Source organism: Phyllostomus discolor, chromosome 4 (assembly GCF_004126475.2).
Source record: "Phyllostomus discolor isolate MPI-MPIP mPhyDis1 chromosome 4, mPhyDis1.pri.v3, whole genome shotgun sequence".
Taxonomy (NCBI): domain Eukaryota; kingdom Metazoa; phylum Chordata; class Mammalia; order Chiroptera; family Phyllostomidae; genus Phyllostomus; species Phyllostomus discolor.
The window spans coordinates 67886901-67910480 of record NC_040906.2 but is presented as its reverse complement, the minus strand read 5'-3'; the positions used below and the strand labels follow the sequence as shown (position 1 = coordinate 67910480).

Sequence of the window (23580 nt, the reverse complement as noted above, 5' to 3'; positions counted from 1 at the left end):
AATCTTTCATAAACTGGATTTTTATTACTTTATAGAAATGCCATAATCATCAGTTGCCCTACATGTATGTTTCTAGAACTTGAAATCAAGAAATCAGCAAAGATGAAATTTGGGATTGCAGGCATAAGCAATTCAAAATCTCCTTGGTTAGTGTAAAGCAAATAAAATAAAAGCATTCAAATTCTTGGCTGTCTGATAAAATAGATGGAATTCAGTTTAATTTGTGTGTGTGTGTGCGTGTGTGCATGCGAGTTGCCATAGCTAATTTAAGTGTTTAGGTTTCATGTCCCTGTCTTTTCAGGAGCTGTGTCTTTTAGGGAAAAAAGAGATTCTAGATAAAAAAATTATCATGTAACATATGGAAGCTGGCAAAAATGAAATATAATCAGAGAGAAAAATTATGTTGAGTGTTGCGTGTCCATTTAAAGACTGCTAGTTTGATGATTGAAAAATGTAACAACTACTTCATAAAAAAATAAACCCTGAAAAAAACTCAGGGCCTGAATGCTATGTTAGGTTTGAGATTTATTTTTGCTAAGAGAAGATAAGTCATGTGTGTGCTTGTGTGTATGTATGTGTTTTAGTCAAGCCTAAGTTTCATTTTATTTTACATAGTGGGCATGGTAGTTAAATTAAAAAAACCCACCTTTCATAAAAGCATTTTTACTTTCTTTTATTGCACTTATTGAGGCAACATTAGTTAATAAAACTACATAGTTTTATGTAGTTTATTAACAGGACTCTACATAGAGCCCTGACGAGGTGGTTCAGTTGGTTGGAATGCCATCCTGTACACCAAAAGGTTGTGGGTTTGATACCTGGCCAGACAGCACATACCTAGGATACGGGTCCGATCCTGGGTTGGGGCGTGTACAGGAGGCAACCGATTGAAGTCTCTGTCTCTCACATTGATGTTTCTCTCTCGCTCTTTCCTCCTCTCCTCTCCTTCTCTCTCTCCCCCTCTCTCCCTCCTTCCCTCTTCTCTTTCTTTAAAAAATCAACAAACATATCCTTAGGTGAGGATTAAAAAAGAGAAAAACATTATATAGGTTTCAGGTGTACAGTTCTATAATACATCATCAGTATATTGTATTGTGTGTTCACCACCCCAAGTCAAATAATGTGCCTGTTGCAGTACCTGGCACGTAATAGGGACTCATTCCTTTCTTCAGTGTCTCTGGGGATGAATATATTAAGGTGCTGACTCCTAAGGAGGCTACTACACTGGTTCTAGCCAGGGAGAGATTATAACTTGGATGCTTTTTCTATTGGGCCATGTTTTATTCAGTTTGCTCTAGTAGTCCATGCTATAATTCTTGTTCAGCATTTACCTCTTTTCCTAAATTTCCTAAAAGTTATAGGCATATGATATAGCAGGTGCTTAGAGTGGCTTTACTGTAAGTAAATTTTTATCATACCCTTTATAGAATTGGATAGAATAGTCAACGTTGTAACCCCTAATAGAAAGCAAATAATGAACCTGAGAGACTGCTAAGTGAACTTCTTTACTGAGAACATTTCAGGAAGAGCCACAGAATAAAGAGTGGGCTTGAAACACCCTGGGATCAGCTGCCTTCCCTGATGGAGGAGTTGGGCCTTTATTGCACATTAATTTGGCAATGAAGCACCTAACTCTCCTGTGAAGTTGCTTGCTCATTGGAAGACATGGAAAAGAGAAAAGTTTGATAAATGTGTGTGCTATGATTTTATGCCTGTGGTAAACCAATATATTAGATTGGCAATTTTCATCCTTTTTTAATCTCATGGCACACATGAACTAATGACTAAAATTCCGCAGCACACCTAAAAATATATTTTTTGCCAATTTGCCAAAAAAGTATAATTTTGATTGATTTACAAAAAATAATAATAGTAATTACCCTTTTGCTCCAAAGTGACCTCTGAAAAAATTTTAATTGATTTTATTGGTTAATAAAATTATACAGGTTTCAGGAGTACACTTCAGTTTTATAATGTATCATCTGTATGTTGTATCGTGTGTCAAGTCAAGTCTCCTTCCATCACCATTTATCCTCCCTTTACCTTCTTCTACCTCCCCCACCTCCCTTCCTCTCTGGTAATCACCGTGCTGTTGTCTGTGTCTATAAGGGTTTTTTTTTCCCCTTAATCCCCTCACTTTTTTTTTTTAAATACACGCCTATACTCATATAAAGATTTCTGGCACTAAGAATTAACCAAACAGATGCAACCTGATTATGTGACATGACCAATAAGATGTAACTCTATTATGTGACCTATGTATTTATGGTTGAAGACAGGACAGTCACACCAGGTGGCTATTGTTGTGTTGGCTGTTGTCATTTTTTAATTTGATCTAAGGGAAAAGAGGTCAGTGCCCCTGACTTAATAGTCAGGTATGGTATTGTTTAAAAATTCTTGCAGGGCATTGGTTGAAAATTGCTATCTTAGGTTGTTAGCATGGCTATAAATGCTCATATGTCCTTCTGCTTCTTGACAAACACATTGCTAATCAGGATAAGGGAAACAGCATGACTAGCTGTGTTTAGGGTCAGGAGTTCTTCCTTTTTTGTCTTAGAATAAAAAGTCTTTTCTTGGCATGAGGCAATTGAGAAGAGAAACAGTTTTGCCCTTGAGGAGGTTAAAACTATTGAACAAATGCATGTGTCTTTATAAGTATTCTTTAGTTTTATGATATAGCAAGTGATATTTACACAAACACATACACATTAACACATTTAAATATGGAGGGTCTGTGGAGTGATGAGTATATCAGACTGTAGTGATATATTTCCTAGGAGAAGATAGTGATGTATTTTCTTGGCAATTTGAACCAATTTTAGTAAAAGGTGAGGGACTTGGGGCAGTAGAATTAATAAAGTGCATGTAGAAGTGTGATGGGAAATGAGTAATTAGTGAGAATCATAAAGGCCAGTTTGAAGTGTGTTTAATTTATAGGATCAAATGTTAAGAATGAAGTTTTTAGCATTTAAGTTTTTTTTTAATCAGGAAATGGTGGCTTGGGAGTTTTGTGTGTTAAATCTGTGTTGTGGGCGATATTTTTGTTGGTGAAAAGGTACAGGATAACTGGGTGAGGAACATGAAATTTTGACACCCCAGAAAGGAAGGGAAGAAAATTCATTTGCCAACCTTGTTTTTAGATGGCTTACCTTCTTGGCCTCATCTCCTGATCATTCTGAGTGTTTTTGGTTTCCTCAGTGTGCCATGTTTCTCTTTTTACTCCTTTTCACATGCTATTCCTTTTGCCAATAATACCTTTTCCATGCCCCCACCCCCGGGTGAACTCATTATCTGTTCATTTGCCTATTTCATCCTGATTCGTCCCCCTCTCCCTACACTAAATAAATGGTATTGAAGAATTTGATCTTTATTGTAGGAACAATGACAAGCCACTGAAAGCTTTTCATCAGGAGAGTGATGTGAGCAGATTTATATTTTAAAGCAGTAGTTTTCAAACTTCATCATGCATTGCAGTGACTGGAGGGCTTACTAAAATGCAAATTGTTGGGTCCCACCCCCAGAGTTTCTGACTGAGTAGGTGTGGGATGGAGCTGGAGAATTTGCCTTTCTAACATGTTCCCAGGTGCTGCTGCTGGTCTAAGGACTACACTTCTGGAATCGCTCTTTTAGAGGGACTGCTCAGACCGCAGAGGGAAAGAATGGGGATGGTGGGCAAGGTTGTCCAAGACAGGAGTGGGATACAGTGTGGAGGCTGTATCACTATTTCAGAAGAGAAGTAATGGTATGGGGATGAAGACAAGTGGGCCTTTCAGGACATACTTAAGAGTAATTGGCTAAGCATAAAAAGTGAAGGAATAAGTGAAGCCCAGGTTTATCACATGGGGAACCAGATGGAGGGTGGTACCATTCACTAGACAACACACGATGACTGGATTGTTTTCTGAGGGGTCAAGGGGCAGAGTGATGATGAGATTGTGTTTGAGACATCTAAGCCAGTTTTTGGGATGCTTGCCTTAAGCTCAGAGCTGAGTGATGCTGCTGGTGTTACTTTGGGAATCATCAGTGTGGGATTGAGAGTTGTCCTGTGGACGTAGATGAGATTACCCAGGAAAATGAGTAATGAGAGGAAAGCCAGGGATAGAACCCTGAGAGTCATAAATAATTAAGGAAAACTAGAGGATGGAGAGAACGAGCAGCAGGAAAATGAAGAAATGCCAGGAGTGTGCACGCTGTCTCTCATGAAGGCCAAGGGAAGTATGTGTTTCAGGAGGGAGGAGAGTAGAAAACAGAGTCACATGCTGCTGAGAATGGAAGGAAAGTGAACATGGAGGAGGGTGCCTTTGATTTAACAACATGGAAGTCCACCATGCATTCATTCAGTGTTGACTGAATGTTTTCAGTCAACATTCATTCAGTGTTGAATTTCATTTAATGTTTTGGGCCAGGGCTCTATGCTAGACACTGAGGTTTCCACCATGATCTGGATTTTTCAACGTCTTGGAAGAGGCAGAAGCCAGACAGCAGTGGGTTTAGGAGGATCAGAACAGAGATAGTTTAAACCCTATGTTCTAGAAGAATTGGTTGGTTATAGGAGAGAGGACAGTCAGTAGTAGTGCAGAGGGGAGAAGGTGGCATGAGGTGTGGGAGAAGATTTTTTTCTTATTAATGATAGAAAAGACTTGAGCATGTTGAAATGTAGTAGGAAAACTCAAAGAAATCGGTTAGAGGTTTAGAAGGGAAGAGGTTTTGATAGAGGAATGTCCATGGGAATGTGCGACGGGAAGGAGACCAGTGTGGGTGAGCGGTCTGCCTGCCTGTCCCGCAACAGCCAACTTTAGATTTAGACCAGGTGGATGCTCTGATGTGAGGGTGCCCTCATTTAGGTTTTCCTCTCTATGTACCACACAGTCTGAATTTCTAACATTAAAGATTTATTTCTTTGGACTGCTTTCCTCAAGAACTCTCAAAGATATTCCTTGGATGGATAACATATTACAGAAATAGGGTCTGTTGAGCAAGTGAGTTCTCAGCTTGCTGTTTGTCCTGATGGGAGGTAGTGAGCTTGGGGTACTGAAAGGAGGGATGGAGCCTTGAAGGTCCTTTCCTAGCCTGTGTAGTTTAACTCGGTTCAGTGTAGAGAAATGGGCCTCTATAATATTAGCATGGTCTTTGCAGTTATCTCCTTGAGATCAGTTCAAAGGTGGTGGTAAACTGAGAGAATGCATTGAATGCTCAGCAAGCAGATGGGTAACTCCGCATCCTCTGGTCCATCACCCTGTGAGAAGGCACACGTTGCTATTGAAATGTTGTCAACTCTGTGTGCCCTCCTGGGTGGCAGGCAGGATCTCAGTCCTCTTCTTGACTTCTCTTGCTTATCTCTGAGGGCATTGCAGAGGGTTCACGAACAGTCCTGTCATGTTCTCCTGTGCCAGCAAAGCCTCTGGAGGGAGGTTTCTAGCTGCTGCGGCGGCTGCAGGCTCCCCTACCCCCAGAGTCTCCTTCAATCCCATTCTGCAAACCTTTCAAAGAGCCAGTTCATACTGATACCTTTTGCTCTGTGTGCATCAGAGTCTCATCTCTAATGAAACGAGGAGCTTGACTTGCATCTGTGTTTCACAGAGTCCCGTAGCTCCATCTGTTTCCCACAGACCCAGACCTGGCTTATGTGGTCGAGCTGGGTGACAATCACTATGTTTTTCTCTTCTTTACCTTTTCCCCATCCTTCTCTGATGTCTCCCACTATAGAATTAAGTCATGTGACAGATACTTGGGGGTTAAGGCGCTTGTGGTCCAGCCAGAGTCAGATCCCTCAGAATGTGAGAAGCCTTGTGTTCTGTCATTATAAATTAAAGTTGGGTGTAATGCTCCAGGCCGCTGCTGCCTGGGGACTTTCTGTGATGGGGGCAGTGTTCTAATCCATTCTGACCAACATGGTAGTCACCAGCTAACTGAAGTTTAAATTTTATTTAATTTCATTACTCTCTAAATAGTCACTTGTAGTAGTCAGTGGCTACCATGTTAGATGGTGGCTTAAACATTTTGGCGTGTGCAGAATCACCTGGACGGCTTCTTAAAGCACAGATTATAGGGTCCTAGCCCCAGAGTTTCTGATTCATTAGGTCTGGCTTAAGGGTTGAAAGTTTGCATTTCTAACAGGTTTGAAGGTGCTGCTGCTGGTGTGGGGAAAACTACACTTTGAGGATCATCACTTTAGACCCATTTTTAGTGTTCCGTGCTCATGCTCATTAGCACAGATAGAGGTGCTATCGGCCCATCATAAGGGATGGTCAGCAGCTAGTTACCAAGTGCCCTGGCACCACACCCCCATGGACCCACAAAGACCCTTCTTCCACGTCATCGCAGCCGGTCTTTAGAGCTGACTCCTGACACCTTCTGAGCACTCATCATAGCTGGAACAGTGGCCTTCTGGGGAAATGCCAGCCTTGAACAGACTTTGGTTTTCATTCCAGCTTTATTAATTGGTTCTCTAACCTTACAAGAAATTAGACCATGTGTGGTGTATGTAGAGTGTAATTTTATCTTTGCCAAGTTCATACTTGGCATTATACTGAATGATTTCTGTATCCATTCTGGCTGGCTGGACTGGGCCCAGGGCAGCTATCCCTAAAATCATTTTTTACCAGTAGTTTTTTATTTTTAGCAAATTATACAGTCTTTTTTTTAAAAAAAAAAATAGAAAGGCCACCTAATTAAAAAAGTTTCTAGAATAAGAAAGCATTGTCCTACGGGTGATTGCTCATAAAAAGACCCTTCTGAGAATGCATGTTGAAGTATTTATAGATAGGGGTCTGAAATGCCCTTTAAAATGCTGGTGGGGAAAGGGAGCTGAACCGCAAAATGTTGATGACTGTAGAAGGTAGGTACACTGTGCTGTGGGATGATATGCTGTCTACTTTTATGGTTGCTTGGAATTTTACATAAATAAAAAAAGTGTTTTTGGAGAAACAAAATAGAGCATCTTTGCGAAGTACTAAGTGGATACTTGATGTGGAAAATAAAAAGTAGTTTATTGGTTTTGCTCCAGGGAATTTAACTGGACTTAGATTTTTAACTTAAAGCATGATCCAAAGTAAGTGGAAGATACATAAGTAGCACTTGTTTGAATGTAATGGATTGCAGGCCATCATTAATGAAGAATTTGCAAATAAGCAAGTACTCCATATGTGTGTGTGGGATTTCCATAGGGGGAAATATACACTTGTGTATTTTTCTGCATCCCTTTCTAGATACCTCTTTTCACAGACAGGCCCAACACAACTGGTGTGCAGTTTGATGTGTCAGAGGTTCCCTTGGTGAAGAGGAAAGGTTGTGGTAAGTCACAAGAGTTCATAGACAGTTGGACCCATATGAATGGCAGAGTTTTGATTTTTCCAGTATAGTGAGATATTCACCCTGAAGGGGAAGAGGAGAGTAAAATAAAAGACTATTTTTTGATCTTTTAAAGGCTGTATGAATGAATTTAACTTCATGTTTGATTTAGAAAATAGTCTCAGATATTCTTTAGCTAGATGATAGTGAACATTGAGTATTTTAAATTTTCTTGATAATTACAAGAAGTAAAAAAGTGATTTATTAAATAATGGTGAGTTTTTTGCCAATTTAGTGGAAAACCTAGCCTTACTCTTTGCCCTTGATTTATTCAATTTGTCAGCCTTTTCCCTCTTGAAATGCCCCTTTAATGCATTTTCATCCCATTTGTATCCCCCATCACTTCACCCCCTAACTGTAGTTCAATTCATGTGACCCTCTGCTTAGATTACTGCAGTGGATTGATTTGCTGGATGTTCTGCCTTTAAGTAGTGCCCTTTCCCCTTCCCTTCCCACCAATGATTTTGCTCCTCTTTGCCTGTTTGGCACTTGGACCACATGATTTAACTAACAGTCATTTGTTCTTCATTACATATGTGTCGCTTTTGTTTGCCAGTTACACAGAAAGTATGCCTGTGTGTAACCATGGGATATTTCTTAAAGTTCCCAATGCTGCTGGCATTCAGTTGAATATATTTGTGAAATGTAACAAGGCCCTCAGTCTCTGTGTAGTTTTAGTACTTACCTGTAATACAACAAGAGAATAAATTTTCCAGTCTTCATCAGGGTTAAGACATTGCCCCCAAGCCTGTAGGTTGTGCTAATGATTGTAGATGTTTCCAGACTTTTTCTCCTACACCCACTGAATTCATTAAAACATGCCTAGCTGCATCTGTAAGTTGCTTAAAAAAAATCTTGGCAGCCTACATTTTGTTTTTGCATCTAGCATTTGGGGCTTGAGAAAAAGAAAGTATCAGAAAGGCTGTTCTGTACTTGATTGTCTCAGCACTCCTTGGTGTTTAAATATTTATTTGCTTGGTTTTAAATTTTTAGATAATGGGATTGGTTTATCTTTCCCTTTTATCAAGCTGCTTCCTTGTGTGTGTGCAAAGCATTAGTCAAGCAAGTGTTTGTACCTGCTTGGGTCTGGGGGGTGTGTGTGTGTGTGTGTGTGTGTTTGAAAGGACATGGTACCTTTGATTCTTGAATGGAGTTTTAGTAATATTCATAGAAGAGTCATAAGAGGAATTCTCCATGGACATGAGATGTTAATTGTCAAGATAAAGCCAGACTACCCTCAGTCCAGCCAACAACAGTAAGGAGCTTGTTCATAAAACTCTCCTTCTTGGACTGACCTTGGAAAGACAGGCTAAATAAGTACAATTCTTAGGGTTTTTTTCTCTTTTTTTCTGGATTTTTTTAGTATGGTATAAAAGAAAACCTTTTATAGTTTAAGAATACTTGAGCCTGGATGCACTAATCAAAGCATTTGTTGAACTTCTATTCATGAGGCTTTGCCATTCTCTTGAAGCCTCACACCTTTTTCAATAATGAGCTTAAAAGTAGGTCGGTGACCACTTCAAGGTAAGAAAAAATTATGAAAAGAGAAAATCCCTGGGGAGTGTTGCTTTGATAAGATCTGTATGTTCCCTCCACATAACCGGTTAAATGCATGTGTCTGAATTTCCTACACTTCTCATGCTCTTGTTCCTTGAAGAGTGTCTGAAATACAGAATTATTTAGTGCTTTTAAGCCTTGTACTTTGGCTTTGTAAAGAAAAAGCCGAAGGGCCCATGCCTGACAAAGGTGTGTTGGAGTGCCTAAGGCCATGGGGTAAGATGGCACCCAGTAGTCAAGACTGACACTGAATTCACCAGGCGCAGGCACCAGAGGGGCTGTCAAACGTTTCTCTTTATGCAAATGTCTTTGCGCTTTTCAGTTGCTAGAAAGGACTACATGATGTCCATTTTATAGACACACATACCTCTTCCCTCCCATTTTTATTTTTCCTTCCACTACCTGGTTTCTCTCTCCTGAACTATGGGATTTCTGTTGCATGAGACCCTTAGATGTGTGACCTTCAAACTTAATCCAGGTTATATGGAGGGGCCAGACTTTATCTGGGACCACTTCCTTTTTTTGACTCCTCTTTTTGGCCTTTGGATATGAGATCTGTTTTCAGAATTTTCCTACCATCTAATGGATTTCTGCAAAATTAATTAACAGTGCAAGATTTCTCAGTTTTTTTCTTGACTTCTCCTCCCAGAATAATCTGTCATTTTAAGGCAGGACATTGCGACTCTCGTCCCTGCAGGGAAGGACCAAAGTTCTCACAGTAAATGCAGTTTCAGTCATTTAAAGTTACCTGCTGTTAGCTCCTAGAGGGAAGGGCAAACCTTTCGTTTAGGTCCATACCATTTGAGTGGGACTTTGTGGTTGAACAGAGTAAATTTTTGTACCTAGGTCTTGTTTTTACTACTTAGTCCCCTATTAAAAACAGATATATGTATAAGAGTTTTGGCTTTTTACAATAAAGACAGTTATTAAAAATCCAAAGGCTTTTAAAATGAAATTTGCTTATAGAAGAAGCTTCTCTGATATGGTATTAAAGCTATTTGCTGGAGCCTTAATGTGGTCACATGATTGACATACTACATAAAAGTTCTACATTTTCCTAGAGTGGTCTGTTGAATTATCAGCACCTTTTATACAGTTCCACCCCAGATACAAACTTTTCCTCATTCAAACAAATTTCAAGGATGAGTCATGTCCTATTCCAGATCTACCCATTGCCACTTCTGTAATCTTTCTTCCCCTTTGAAGGCCTCTGTAGCTGTAGCTCTTTCTCAGTTTACCATGGAGAAATAATCTAATTCTTGAAAAGTGGCCAACGAGGAGTTCTGGGAGTAAAAACTGATTTAACATCTGCATTAGCAAAAATAATTTGACAAATATACTACAAAAAATAATACACATTTTGAACCCAAATACATAAAACCTGTATTAATCAGAACTTGCAGCTAAATCATATCTTTTTCTGTGTATAACAAGAAAGTGACACAAGGAAGGAGGAAAGGATTAGAGAACACAGGTTTACTTTGAGTCATACAATGCAGTGAGGGCAGGGTCAGCTTCAGTTCGTTTTCGTTCTGCAGTGAGTTGTGTAGCGGCATGACATGCTCATCATATATTCTAATTACAACAGCTAGGTATTTTAGTCTTACATTTCAGTATTAAGGGTAAAAATGAAAAATCTTTTCCACTTCTAACTAAATTAAAAAGCCATTCACCTAAAATTTTCCCTCTAAAAAGTGACTGATCAGTCTTCATTACACCCTATAGAACACACATACAAGTGTTTGTATAGTTAGAGGCCAGAAAGCAGAGTCACCTTCACCTCTGCCTCCCCCCCACCCTCCTCTCCTCCTCTGACTCCCTCCTTTAGGTCAGCCCCTGTCTCCTCTGTTGCCTAACTTCTATCTCATTCCCATCTGCCTAATCTCCCTGTCTCCTGCCTGGGTTCCCACAATCTTATAACTGGCGTTCCTGTCTTCAGCCTCTACGTCTGTACCCCATCCTTTAAAATCATTGACAGTTGTCCTCTCAAAAAACAGGATAAGGTCATGAGACTGGGTCCCAGCTCTGTGTGTCATTGCCTGTGGTGACAGCTTTCAAAGGTGCTCCTCAGATGGGCTGGGTCACTGGTTCTCCTGGTCTCTTCCACCACACCTCCCACCCCACCCTCACTGCTGCAGCTGGAGCAGCTCCACTTGTTTCCTGCCTTTGAAACCTAGAGTAAGATTTTGTTGAACCAAATGTTCCAGGACTTTAAAAAAGTTTGGAAACCATGGGATCAGATAACTGTTAAAATGCTGTACCTTCCCTTCCCCTCTATTCTGCTGGAGGTTCTAATTTTGAGCTTTTGGCATGTTTTCTTTTTCTTTTGAAGAAGTTATTATGTTGTTCCAAAGTACATTGGATACGTATTTATGTTCAGATCTCTCTCAGCTCTCTAGTGCGTGGCTCATGTTTATTGAGTGCTTATTGTGCTAGGACTTTTATGCATACTAATTTATTTAGTCTGTAAATTGATGTGGGTGGTATTATTTAGCACCATTTGATGGTTGAGGACACTGAGGCACAGAGGTTAACTGTCCTGCCCAAAGATGATGATACAGTTAATAAGTGGTGAGCCAGGATTCTGACCTCCGCTGACTTGTTCCAGGGTCTACACTTTTAGACACTAGACTCTCAGTGCATTAACAAACTCAGTGCATTAACATAATTGGGTGACTTTTAAAGACTTGCCCAGCAGAAGCACAAGCCCTCAGGAACTTCTGTTTCACAAACTGAACTTTCAGTTTGGGGCTGAATATGCCCTCAAGTTATTGTTAAGCCCAGGCCTGTGTGGGGCCCGTGGGGAGAAGAGGGAGCAAGAGGGACTGGACTATAAAGGCCAGAAACGAGAGCCATCTCCTCCAAACCCCAAACGACTCTGACCAGTGCCTTTCCTGACTTGGATCTGAAATTTCTGGAGCCATTCATTTGTAGGCCCATTTAATTTCTGATGTCGGGACAGTGCCCACAGTTACCCGGATCCAGTGGCATGGTTGCCCTGTCCACTTCACTCTCTTCACTCCTCAGTGAGGAAGTTCAGTGCTTTGCTCACTTGAGGTGTTAGAATTTTTTTTCCTCTCTACAACCTGAGAGACAGTTGGGGTATTTGTGGCTTAGGTTCTGAAGAAAAATCTCTGAATTGTTGAAATCGGATTTTTAGGAGTGTGGCTCATTTAACTCTTAGAGGTGACACCAGAAATGCTGGGCAGAAGGCAGACTCTGTGCCCAGCACCCCCGCCTCCTGTCTTTGTAGCATTTCAGAACAACAAAAGCTTGCCTGTGTGTCTCCACACACACAAGTTTTGCTCCCGGGAGTCACTGTTGGGAGGGCTAGTCAGGGCTGCCACCTTATTTTTGTGGGCAGAAACCACTACGCAGTGGGTTGATGGGGCAAAAACTTCTTTACAAAGACAAAGAAATGTGGGTTGGGAGGAATTTGTGCAAAAAAAAGGATCTTTAAAAAACACTTTTGTAATGGGACAAATGTAGTCACAGCTCAGCTCTCTCTCTCACTCCCCCCCCCCCCTCCCTCTCTCCTCCCCTCTCTCTCTCTCCTCTCTCTCTCTCTCTCTCTCTCTCTCTCTCTCTCTCTCTCTCCCCTCTCCCTCTCCCTCTGTCCTCTCCCTCTCTCTCTCTCCTCTCCCTCCCTCCGGTGAGGCACAGTTTAAGTATGTGGAGGAAGTACTGAGCAACGATTTTAGCTGGAGAGGCTGGTCTGTCTCGGGCCCAGGGCCTCTGCAGACTTGTCCAGGCCCAGGGGGAGGGGTGTTGTGCCAGGTGAGAAGCAATTAGTGGTTAATCTCAGCTGTGGAAGCAGCAGGGTTTGGTTCTCAGCTTCTCTGTCCAAGTGTAAACCAGAGTTTAGACTCAGTGTGGTGCTGGATTAAAAAGAAAATACGGCGGAATGAAAGGTCAGGAGTGGATTCTGGGGCTTGACTGACCCTGTGTGATTATGAACAGACCCCTTAATTAGGAGCAGTCTGCTAAGCAATACTCCTCATATATATATTCAAAGGGAGCGTTCTGAATTGCATGTGAAATGTGAATTATTGACCTTAGTAACCCTTGGTGGGGAGAGATGTATAGAATCCTCCCCCTTGGTCTTAGAGGAGGGACTAGTCCAGTTTGTGGATTGATTGGCAGGATGCTTGCTTTTGTTCTTTTCCTCCCCTGCTGCCCAGCCTTCTGGCTGTTTTACTGCTTATTAGCCTCTTTGTTGGAGGAAGAAACAAACAAAAGGAGTTAAAATTCAACTTCTGGTTCTGCTTCTGGTTTAGCAGCTTCCTTGAAGGTTAGCTGGGTGGGTTAGGAGTGCAGCAGGTAAAGATGTAAACCATCTGTTTGGGTTTTTGATTAGTTAAACTGATCTGCCCCCCTAGCCTTGCTGGCTGTCTGTTTGGACAGTACCCTGACCAGCAGAAAGTGAAAAGAAAGCTTTGTAACAGAAAGACAAGGCATTGGAGCCTAACTGAAAAATATTTGTGCCCCAAATTGTTCTCATCTAGCCAAGGACATGGTTTTAAACATATGAATAATGAGGATAATGCAATGAAAAATGCTTCAGAAAGCTTAAATAGCTCAGATGCTCTATGGCAGGAAATAAAAGTTGGTATTAGAGCTGGATTTTTTCTTTGCAGTTGAGAAAAGGATATGCAATAAGCTGATAAATATAGCTAGTTTTCATTATTTTCCTCATCTTTTTGGTCTTGTATTAAATTTGAGACTGTAGGCTTATCATTGGTTCTTGGAAACACCTCGGTAAAAATCCTCACACATCGAGTTGAAAATACCTCTCTTTGAGCAGGTGTAATATTTCACTTGAGAAAGAACTGTTGAAATCCCATGGGATCACAGGTAACAAATACAGTGCAAAAGGCACAGAAAAAGCTTTGGCTTACAGTGTTTTCTGAGCCCATATCGTGTTATAAACTTGGTCTTATTCTGACCACCAGCAATTCATACTTGCTCATTCCTGGCTTGCTGTGAAAGAATGTGGGCATTAAGGGGATCCCAGGCCCTCTTCATTAAGCTCAGGCTCTGTGTCTTCAAGGGCCACTGAATGATTGTACCGTTAATCAACATGCATGAGGAAGGGACCTAGGGTGGCTGGTAATGCCATTGAATTAATCAGAGAAAGGACCAAAGAAGGGGCAGCGACTCTGGAAAGCGCTCACCACCTGTAGCTGTTTCTGCTGTGTGTAAAAAACAGTGTGTCTGAGGAGCTCCACAGGCTGAGTAGGAGCTTATATCCAATGCTGCCTCGGGGCAGGAAAACCCTATCCAGGCACCTTCCTTTGAAATAGAGATATGATTGAGAGGATCCCCAGGCTTTTGTGGGGAGTCCCTAGACAGGGGAGAAGCTGTTGCACATGAAGGCCTAGTATTGAAAGCCCACCTCAAAGGTTTTGTCTTCAGACAAGGATTCCAGGAGCCAGGAGGCTTGGCTCCTTTCCTCTGAATGGACAGCCCAAAGCGAGGTCAGGAAGGGAGGGCAGGGGAAACCCAGCACCAAAAGGCAGACAGAACAGAAAAAAAAATGAAGCAGCGGGGAAAGTACACTTAAAAGGGATGGGAGTGGAGGTTGGCTACTTAAGAGGCAAGAGAAACAAGGCCTCAGGGAGAGAAAGCAAATAAATAAGGAAATGGAATCAAATCAGATGAAGTCCTTTTAAGGAAAGGGATGGTGTTAACAAAACAAATAAATCATAGAGAATGAGGGAAAGCACTCTGAAACTGCCAGAGGAACCTTCCAGCAAGCACATAGGAGAAAGGAGACTTATGTTTGTAAATGAGGTGAAGGTTCTGAAGAAGGAGCCTGGGGGCTGGGGACATCATTGAGATAGGAGCCCCTAAAGCTTGTATTTCATGTCACATTTTCTTCATTGGGTGATGCCCAGGATGGTCCATGTGTTTTGGTGCAACTAGACTAATGCATTTGAATGTAAAGGCAGCACATTAGATCCAAGCAGAAGGGCAGGTTTGAGATGAAGGCCATCTTAGAGCCAGAAGTTTTGTCCTCCTTTATCTAAGCTCCCTGTATATTTTTGTTTCATTGGCAAACTCCTATTTTAATAAAATTTTCCTATCAACTATCCTGGAATAGTTAGAGAAGGACATTGATAATCTCGTTTTCTAGAATCACAGATTTGGTAAATAAACTTTGAAGAGGTTAAATAAATGAGTGCTTCAGTCTCTTAAATCACCTTCTCAGTTAGTCAGAAGCAAGAAGAGTATCAGGATGTTGCGTTTAATACATTGCCTGTAAACTAGATTCTGGAGAATGTTTTGCAAACTTAATTCTGGAGAATGTGATATGCTGATCTGAGTCAAGACCCATTTATAGTTTGCCCTTTGGTTTCCTCTTGTTATAAAGTATTTTGAGAGAAGTATTTTGAAAGCATTTACTAGTAGGGGATACTATTTGATGATAGTTTCATTATTAAAATATTTTTGAGTGACATTGTATACTTGCTCCCATATTTGGTTATGATAATGGGTAGCATTTAGTGTCTAAAGAATGGAATTGGCTGTTAATTGTAGCCTAGTGAATATTTGAAAATAAATTAGGAGAGAGTTGTGGGAAAGAGAGGAGTGAAGGTGTCAGAGTTGGGTAAGGGTGAGATGGAAACTGAGAAATGGACTTATTCATTTATTTATTGAGCATCCACTACATCCATGTGCTAGGACCTAGCAAAATACAGGTGCACACAGCATAGTTCTTTCTGGAGCTCCTGATAGAATGGGGTGACAGACATACAAAAGACATTTCAAAGGTGTGTTTTAACCTAGATGCACACAAACAGTGGGTGGGGCTTGTGTAAGACACAGATAAGCCTTCTACTAAAGAAGTTTCCTGCATGCCCCGGGGTGTTGACTACCCACCATGGCCTGCCCAGTTAGGAATTCATGATCAGATCACCCTGTGAAGTTACTTTTAGTAGAACTCCCCACTTTCATCTTCATGATGTGGGTTTGCTCCAAGACTTCCCATTGTTTTTGGAGGTAAGTGACACTGGGGGAGATCTGTGAAGCCATGTAGGTTTTTCACCCATGTGACTTTAAATCTTTAAAGCAAATGATACTTTCTCAGAATCGGAGTCTGTATTCAACTCAAGTAAATAGTAGAGGAAGCCTTGGTAAAAAAAAAGGATCAGAAGATATATTAGTTTTCTATTGTTGCTATAACAAATTACCATAAACTTAGTGGCATAAAACACAAATTTATTATCTTCCAGTGTTGTGTATGGATGAAAATGGGTTCTCATGAAAAGTAACCTCATAGGGTGGTCTGGTCATAAATTCCTAACTGGGCAGGTCACCTTGGGTAGTCATGCCCCAAGGCCTATAACTTCTTTAGTGAAAGGTGTTAAGCCACCTCTGTCCATTGTTCTTGTGCATCTAGGTTAACAAACCTTTGAAATGCTAGAATACCCTTCAAAGGGGGTTTTAACCCTCAAGAGAGCACAAAATCTTGTTAACTATCCTGGAATCTGATCTCCACCCTGCTTTCTCCCACTTTTGAGTAATCTTCCTTATTTTATCTCCTTAATTTCAAATGCATAAAAGAAGTTGCATAACTTTTATTCTCTGGGCGCACTTGAAATATTTCTCTCTTGAATATGTCATCAGTTTGGTTCAAATGAACTCTTTTGAAAGTTGTCTACAGGTTCCGTTGTCCTTATGACTTGTAGGTCCCAAGTCTAACATGAGTCTCACTGGGCTAAAATCAAGGTGTCCTTCCTTCTGGAGGCTCTAGGGGAGAATTTGTTTCCTTGCTTTTTCAGGTTGCCCACATTTCTTGGCTCATGACCCTGTTTCTTCCTACCGGACAGTGAGTGGGGTCCTGCTGCCCGCTCACCACTCTCTAGGCAAAATTGCAGAGGCAAAAGTTTGGTGATAAAGAATAGGAGTCTTTATTTAAAAGCTGCACAATTTAGGAATAATGGCTTTCCACATTCATTGGTCACTTAGACAACTTTAATCACTTAAGACTATCAGTTAAGGCTAAAATCTTTAGCACCTGAGTTCTCCTACCATTCCTGTTAGTTTTTAATTATCTTATTTCTGTAGGGTTAGTTTACAAACTAAAACAACATGAAATGCAAAACGACACCATTTTGGAAGAATGGCAGGGTTCTGCCTCAGAGCCCATCCCCTCTGGAACACCCAAAGAAGAATAACCCTCTGCCAGGCCAGCCCGATCCTAGGCTGCACCCCGAGTTTCTTCTCCCATCCAAAATCCATCTAAAATACCCTCCTTTGGGAAGCGCAGGCAGCTGCAGCTTGATCATCAGGCATTCTTCAGGAGACCCAGTCTCTGCCTTCTTTTTATTTTTAAATCTTCTGGCATATAATTCCATTCTGTCTGGAGACATTCAGCTCCTCAGCCAATCCTGTCCTGGGCTGTTTACCATTGCCTTGGGCAACCTCCTTCTCCAGTCCCTCCCTGCTCCTCCCCAGTAATCAGATCAGATCTCTCTGTATCAAGAGTAACTAATGCCATTTGTCTGGTTCATTTGTCTGATTCTCTGTTCATGACCTTGAAAGGTTCTCCACCTATGAGGACTCTTATAATTAGTTTGCCCCCTCTCCCCATAAGCCAGGATAATCTTCCCATTTTAGGGTCCTTAACTTTAATCATATCTGTGAAATCTTTGTTGCCAGGTAAGGTAACATATGCACAGGTTCTGGGGATTAGCATGTGGACACCTTTGCCTGCCAGAAAAGGAGGACTCTGTTATTCTGTCTTTTGTTCTCTAACCTAGGTTGCGGGAGGGGGGGGGGTGGGGGGGGGCCCGCTCCAGATTTCTTTTCTTTCTCACTAATATACCACTGACATAACTACTAGAGAGTTGTATTTGACATGTACTTCCTCGACTCAGAAACATTCCTTGGCTCGGCACTCAGGTCAGTCCACAGGAGGGTCCCCAGTTATTCCTTCTTATCCTGGTCTTGAACAAGAACTTTGTGTTCTGCTTGGATGTGTTTACTTGCCATTGCCCTCTGTCCCTGTTCTGTTCTGCACATTCCTGACTGTAGGCCTTTGCTTGGGTTGTCCCTGCCAAACCTAAACACCCTTTTCCCTGATTCTGCCCATCCTTCCTGTGAAACCCTGTGAGATTGACTATCTCTGTTCCACATGCAGAGTTTATCATAATTCTCTAGTACTCTTATTTAACGTTTATGTGAATATATTTGATATTTCTGTCTAGACTAGTCTCCCTAAGGTGCTTGTTAAAAGGCAGAGTCCTGGGATTCATTCTCAGAGAGATGAATTGAATTGTTGGGGATGGGCCAGGAGTTTGGCTTTTTAACACTATGGGTGAGGCGTCTCAACATGCAACATGTGCTGGAAACTCCTTTGTGGGGAATGGATGGTCTGTCCTCTCAGTGAGAGACATAATGCTGTCCTTACAAGGGAAGGCTTATGTTTTTGATAAATGAATATCACTTTCTGCAGATGAGTTTGAATCTAGAGAGAAAGTGTCTTGTGGGAAATGTGTAATAGAGTTAAGGGCACCAAACTGTGTATCATCTTTTTGGAGTCAGCTGTTAAGTTGTAAAATTTCAGAGATGGACAGATAGCTGGTCTCTGCACCCACAGAAAGTGGGTAAGATAAATGGTCCAGTTGAGATTTGGAAATAAACTCTTGGATGGGAAAATTACCATGCCTCTAGATTTACTTTTTTATTTAGCTTTTCTGTCTCAGGCACCTAATACGAAATCTCAAAAGCAGCAATTTTATTGTAAAAAAGATTTGAAAAAGGGAAGATGGCTAATTCTTGGGAACATGAAGAGGGAACTCTGTACTTTCAGTGCTCATTTTGATAACTAGTTCTTCTTGGTGACTGGAATGAAAAGAATACCCAAAATCTCAATTCCCACTAAACCAAGCATTTTTGGAATGAAGCCTTTCATGAGTATGGCACGATCTTGATTTCTGCTTTTGTTAAGATTGGAATGGAGTCTTTGTTATTTTACAGTATTTCCTAGATCCCTTAGAGAGTTCATGTCTGAATGTTTGGATTTATTTTATGATTTTGGGGGGATCTTATAGCATAAAATGAAGCTATTAATAGACTAATAAAAATATTTTTTGTTTCATTCAGTTGTCTACTTTTTATTAATTTTCCTGTCAACTTTAGGGCAGAAATGGAAGACATCAATTTTTACAAAAGAGCTTTAACTAGCTATTTTAGAGTTCTATTATAATAGGGTTCTACCTGTTGTAAATAATTAAAGGAATTTAACCTGAGCCAGGAGAAAAGGTATTAAAAGTAACAGATGTTTCTGTGAGCTGGAAGCTGTCAGAGTAGTGATATACTTGAATTGGAAATCACCAAAATTTCCTTCTGATTAGCTAGTCACCAAACAAAACATAGGCATTTTAAAAAAATTACTGTTTTTTCTTGAAAGAAGAGCTCTTATGAGATGAATTGTGTTAGACACTTTAATTATAGTCTTTGAGTCAATTTAAGCCAGTTCTTTATGCATTTGTGAAATGAAAATATTTTATATATTGAATAAGTTGTAAAAATTCATGTTTTTTAAGTGTGCTTTTATTTGCACACTAGGTGGTCATGGTATCTTCCGTTGGCAGTAAGGTTCTATGATGATGATCTGATTCTGATTGAATTAAGCCAAGTAGGGCTACTCTGGGCAATAATAGTATATTCTGTGCATGCATAGCTAAATTAAAATATCGATAATTAATGCAATTATTTTGGTTTCAAATGCTTAGATTTCTTCTTAAAGCTGTCATTATGTCTACAATATTGTGCCAGATGAAATAAAATGAAAGGCTGAAGGAAGTTATTACTCAGCTTGTTCCACGTGCATTGTTTCTGCACGTTGTTTCTCGCGGGTGGAACTGTGTGGTGTGTCACGACACTCACAGTTAACATGGACGCCAGCGTAACCAAACTCAGGAGGGATCAAGGCATTTTGGTCTAGAGTTGAATTAAATTGAGTCAATATTTGTTTAATATCTTTCTTCTCACAATGGCACTCTTTGTAGAGAAGAAGAGTAATATAATCCTTGCCTTTAAAGAATTGATAATTTAGAACTGAGCTGTGTAATAGAAATATTATGTGAACCACATAAGTAACTTAAATTTCCCAGTAGCTACACTAAATGGTAAAAATATAAGATAAAAATAGAGGTGATATTATTTTTAATAATATGTTTTATTTAACACAAGAGAAAAATATTATTGTAATCACTATAAAAAATCCCTAGTGAGACATTTTACATTCTTTTCACTGAGTTTTCAAAATCTGGTGTGTGATTTACTCTTAAAGCGCATCTCAGTTTGGATACTGAATTTTCATTGAAAATACTTGATTTTATTTAGATTGTAATATGTAACATTGAAAAAGTAAAGTCACAAATTAAATTTGTCCTAAACATATTTAAAAGTTGTATAACAACTGAAGCGAACATCTGTTAATTTTGAATTTAAAATTAATAATATTAAAAATTCAGTTCCTCAGTCACTCCAACAGCATTTCAAGTGCCTGTTACCCTGTTTGGCCAATGGGCCCTGTTGTGGACAGCACAGATTTGGATGTGGAGACAGGAGTTTTTGCACCTTTAATATTTAAATAATTCAAGATAGCATGTAGTTCCAAAATGAATTCCTATGCATTTGTATAGGCTGACTAGGAGAAGTATGGGCTAGAACAGTGCTGACCAGTAGAACTTTTTGTGAAGAAAATGTTTTGTGTTGCTGTAGCCCAGTGAGGGAGCCACTAGCCCCATGCAGTTTCTGAGTGCTTTAAATGTGGCTAGTGCAATGAGGGGGTACATTTTAATTTTAATTCAAATTTAAATAGCGCATGGTGCTGGTGACTGTCATGTTGGTCTCATGAAGGAACCCCAGTGTGAATTAGTGTAGGCAGTGAGAAAATAAGATAGTACTCAGCAGGGAAGAGCATAGATCAGTGGCTCCTAGATGTTACTGAATATTGTAATTACAGGTGAGTTTTAAGAAAGACCTACACAGCTGCTTGCCCCAGATACACTGATTTAATTGGTGTGGGTGACCTAGTCATTAGGAGTTGCCAGAGCTCTCCAGATAACTCTGATACACAGCAAATTTGGGAACAGGTCTGAATTTGTATTATATATTTTCTGCAAACCTGTTTTCTCATTATTCATAGCCTACATAAGTTTGCTAGGAATAAGTACAAATAAAGAAGGAACCAAATCAGTTTCTGTTGTCTTCTAGGTTGCTAAGACTATTGGATATACACTCTCATTCAGTCATGCAAAGCCCTGTGTATTAGATGGAGCAGAAATGATTCCCATTTGGCTAATAAGAAGATAGAGTCTCAAGGGTTAGTTCACTTGCTGAAGGTTATGTAGGTGGGGGTGATGGGGTCATATCTTGAACCTGAATCTTGTGTTTCCGCCACCACATAAGCAGTGCAATAGAGAGTATCTAGCCTCCTTCAAATTTTGTAGCTTGTTTTCTCTGTTCATAATAGAGCTCTTGTGCTTCGATTTATAAAGAATGTTTCTTTTGATATTTAGGGGGAAAAAATCTCATTAACAATTGGATGTTTGTAGTCCAACAGATTCATGACCCTGTAAAGAGCACTGTGCTGGGTGTTGGGAGATCTCTGCTCTTTTCCTGGTACAACGTATGTGACCTTGAGCCAGGGAGGTAGCCAGTTGGCGCATCGGATTTCTGGCTATTGGAATGGGAGTTCTCGAACCTGCCTGCTCTACAACTTAAAGGATTGCTGTGAGAGAAAAATGTCATTGCCCTGGACTGAAGACTGTTTATACTTCTGCAAATTGTACCTGAAATACACATGAAAGTGAAATGTGTACTTTCCCCCTGACTCTCTAAATAATAAAATGAAGAGCACTTTTTGTATGCCAGATGTGAATTAACTCAACCTTTATATAAGCTTTGGGAGATAGGGCTTATGACCCCATCTTACAGATGAGGAAATCAAGGTTTAATGACTTGCTCAAGGTTATACATCCTATGTGAGGTGGAGATGCGATTAAAACCAAGGTGGTTTTGCTCCGGTGCTCTTGGTAATATTTGCTCCAGAAAACTAAATTATACCTCTGTGGCCCGAGTGCAGTTCTTCAGTAGGTTGCTTATGGTGCTCTGTATTGGTACCAAGAGATGGCAAGATTCACTGGAGACTTTGAAATGCCCCCACTTAGAGTTATAATAGATAGTGGGTATTTCCTTAGTCTCAGGTAAAATGTGAGTAAAAGCATCATTAGAAAATGTTGCGATTCATATGGCTTAATCTGTGAGAGCAGTGAGCTTGCTATGCAAAGACAGCTTTCCGACAGTCCTCTTCCCCTGGCTTTTTTTAGTAGGGGTCCTAGAGATCCCAGGACTGTTAAGTCAGAATTTAATTTGAATTGTATTAGCTAATAACTAATTGAATGTTGTTTTCAATTCTCCCTGGTTCATTCCCCTTGGAGAAAAGTATTTTAGATCTAGAATAAGTATTTGCATTATTTCATGGTTAAAGTTCAAATACATATTTTTTCCTCTTCTGCTTTTCTATGTGAGTGGCAACAAATAAAATGGTGGATCCTTTTGTTATTCTTGCCTCCGTTGGCTAACTCTAAACATGTTCTTTTAGCTTTATCACTTTTCCAAAAGCTCCATGCAGACATTTCTTGTTTGACTCCCCTTCGCTGGGTGTGATAATTCTCAAGGTTTCTTTGGGAATACATCTTGATGAACTGAACTTTGCCCACTCCAGTGAAATTGTTTGGGGGGAAAGGGAGCAGACTCCACTTTCTCAAAGGTTCCTCCTGGCACTTGTCTGTTGATGAGCTTTTATAATTTCCATTTCGTTGTCCCAGTCCCTGGAGGATACCTTTGGATCTTAGTGTGGACTTGAGTATAAAATGACTTAGCACAAGTGAAGTGGAAACAGATCATTCCATGAGGAGGAGGTTCAGATGCTGAACCCTCTAGTTCGATGAGGTTGAAAGCATTTTCCCCAGAGTCTCTCTGGGAATGCTTGTCCTATTTCTTAGAGAAATAAAGCTACTGTGTGCACGCAGTTGCTGTTTTTATGCCTTTGACATTTGAGCTCAGTTCTGTGGGGGACACCCAAAAACCTCCCTCATCACGGGCCTCGGGAAGATTGTAGAATTGGGATGATGACCTTACAGCATTTGCTAGATGTGTATCTAGTTCCTCTCTGCTAGGCACAAGATGTACAAAGATTTAAAAATAGCCATGGTGGTACCCTCTTTTAGCTTGCAGCTTAGTAGAGAATTCATCTGTGATTTGTAGTAATACAGTTTTATCAGTATTGCTATAGAAGCATGAGCAAGAAACAGTGAGGGTTCATAGCCCTTAGTGAGCAATAAACTCTGCCAAGGGAGTCAGGGCGACTTCACAGAGAGGTGGAGTTGAGCAGGTTTTAAAAAGGTTTCTTCAAAGGCTAATGGAATTGGGCATTTTTGGAGGGAAGAACATCCTATGCAAAGGCCTGGTATTTTGGGGAATGCACCAAAAGTAGAGGGAGACCTTAAGTATCATTTTGTATGTGGCAGGCAGTACAAAGGAGCCCAAGAGCAGGAGGACTGCTCTAGCCAGGTTCAGGAAATATACAGCTGGGAGGTTCCAGACCAGTGGGCTGCATGGACAGTGGTTAAAACGGGATAAAGGCAGAGTACG

The 23580-nt window shown here is 40.5% G+C and overlaps 1 protein-coding gene and 1 long non-coding RNA gene across 6 annotated transcripts in view; both read left to right on the top strand.

The window, feature by feature from the left end:
* The window catches only part of FMNL2 (formin like 2), a 303140-nt gene that overhangs the window by 94330 nt on the left and 185230 nt on the right, over positions 1–23580 (top strand). The gene's annotated exons all lie outside the window — the stretch shown is intronic.
* On the top strand, positions 3339–22295 carry LOC118500110. Its single transcript, XR_004902640.1, has 3 exons — positions 3339–5914; positions 22005–22008; positions 22285–22295. It is a non-coding gene; the product is annotated as an uncharacterized LOC118500110 (long non-coding RNA).